Consider the following 2666-nt stretch of genomic DNA (forward strand, 5'->3'; position numbering starts at 1 on the left):
CTTCACAATAATTATTGTCAGAATTTACTTATGTTTTCTATTATATGCTATTAGTTAGTGCTATTATTTCATTTAATTAATACTAATAGGGTTTAAACTTTAAACGTACTTTTTTTTGTTATCACTTTCAGTGCATCATTGTAAAAAAAACTTAGATATAGATAAGCTTGTAAATTAAAAATATAGAAACCTAACTGGAAGCAAAAAATAAAGATCCTGCATTTTAAACCTAGCGCTGGCAGCACTGCATCTAATATGTAAGTGACAGGCATTAAGATCACCACATTGCTGCAATTTCAAGTACCTAGCTAAAATTTTTACTGCAAAGAAATATATATATTTTTAACAAATTTTGCACTCCTGCTATTAATCGTATAATTACGTAGGAATGTTTGTGGAGGTAAATATTTTTTGTGTACGTACAAGCATAGGCAATCCAAAAATACGCAAGAACGTGCAATAGTAAAATATCGTTCAAATGTCTGATAACGCACGCATGTCGGAGAACGCACTATATCAGTGGTTCCCAAACTTTTTCAGGCTGGCGCCCCCTTTGGCTCCCTAGTGAATTTCTATCGCCCCCCACAGACATACGCCTCTTTCTTGAAATTTAGTACGCTGCAATTTTAAACGAGAAAGGTTAAACACAAATTTATCGCTAGGTCCCAATGAATACGTGTAGGTACTAAGTTTCATCGAGTTAAGTTCATTAGTTTGAGAGATATTCCTTGATCATCGAATTTGGAAACTGGTCGTGAGACCGGCCGCGAGTCCGGCCGTTAATTTGTCTGAGACGTAAACACAGGAGAGGTTAAAAAAACAGATCTGGGGGACAAAACAATCGCTGGGAGTCATACGCTGCACGTATTGTGTACAAATCGTCAAACAAACGTTCGAAATTCTGACTTCGACTTCGGACTATCGCCCCCCTACCGCCTTCTTCTTCCTTACCGCCCACCAAAATCTTTCCACCGCCCCTAGGGGGGCGATATCGCCCACCTTGGGAACCACTGCACTATATAGTTAGGGGAACGTTCATACATAGAGGGATATTGATAAGTAAAATAGCGTACATAAGAATATGAACCCACTACTGTTGTGGAAAATTTAATTTGATGAAAACGGACCAACGGATGCTTTGTGAATTGTATACTAGACAAGTATTGTAGATGGATCTATAGTTATGCGTCTAATTAAAAATGCAATATAAGGGAAGCTCGTGCATTGTTTATACAGAACAACTTGGAATATAAGGCTTGTTAGTGATACATTTATAAGTGGACTGGAAAAAGACTGACAGAAGTGGACTTGAAAAAATTCTTAGGTATCATTTCGATAAAATAAAAATTATTCAATATCATTCATAAACTTCGCCATTTATTTTGAAGTTATATATTATTTCGTCTTCCATTGTTGATAACGAATATTTTAAATGTAGCGGGTTCATTCGTGCAGACGTCTTCCATGCTTCAAAAATGAATTGTTCAAATGAAACTAATCTAATGTCATTCAATATCTATTTCAAGCTGTTTACAAAATAGGGCCCTGAAATGACGATTATAGTAAACTACGCTATTTCAGCAACACATGCTCGTTTTTTGATAGAAATAAGTGCATTCTTCCAAGCGCCTAGGGTTGACTTGCTTATTCATTCACTGGATGCTTTGGTTGAAAATTATATACTCTTAGAACACTTGTACTATTAATGAACGAAAAACTAGCTGCAATAAATTAGTTGAGGTTTTAGATGTGACAAATTTGACAGCATCGTCATGCGAGAATTAATGTTCTTCGTGTTGTTAAAAATTATCTAGAAGTTATATGTTCATCTATCAACGTTTATATAAAACAAGGAATCTGATTAACAAATGTCTCGAAAGCACATATGATAAAATTTGGATAAGCATCAAAGGTCTGCGAGGCAAGCCTTCCAGCCAGCCATGGCTGAAAGGTGGAGAGTCGGGGTAAGTGTGGGGGGAAGAAGATGCTGGGGGATAGTAGGGCAGGGAAACAGTGACGCTGGGTTCACGTCTTGCGGATCAAGTAAGGTGATGACGCATTACCGTTTGGTACAGTTCACATTTGCAGCAATGCAGTGTGGTCAGCGGACACTTGGGATAACAGCATGTGTAAGAAGTGATGGTATGGGTTATAAAGCATTGGAGAACAACGTATTGACCGTCAACTAGGTGGAGTAGCAGCTTGTGTGCTGAAGCAGTGTTGGTTTAAAGTTCGTGTGGTGAGATAGGCCAATTGACTACAGCTGTTTAGATGCCAGGATGACAATATCTATAGCATTTAGATGGTTGATGTTGGCTCCAGGGCTGATTTGAGCGTTAATTTGCTGGTCTACGGCTGCGCACCCACTTACCTAATGATTACAAAAAGTGGCTGCTCTGTATCTTTAATCAAAGTCTTCAGTCTGCCTTAATCCCAAACTCTTGGAAGTTGGCCTTGATTGTCCCTATACCTAAACCAGCCAAAAGCTTGACCTCAGTTTTATCCTACAGACCAATCTCACTACTGTCGTGCATAGGCAAAGTGCTGGAGTCCCTGATAAACAAAAGACTGAGCTTTTTTCTGGAGCAGAGGGGTTCTTTTAGAGCATCTCAGGGAGGGTTTCGCCGTCGGCTTGCTGCTGTTGACCAAGTGGCAAGGCTGGAAGC

Source organism: Hyalella azteca, unplaced genomic scaffold, assembly GCF_000764305.2.
Source record: "Hyalella azteca isolate HAZT.00-mixed unplaced genomic scaffold, Hazt_2.0.2 contig6336, whole genome shotgun sequence".
NCBI classification, from domain to species: Eukaryota; Metazoa; Arthropoda; class Malacostraca; order Amphipoda; family Hyalellidae; genus Hyalella; species Hyalella azteca.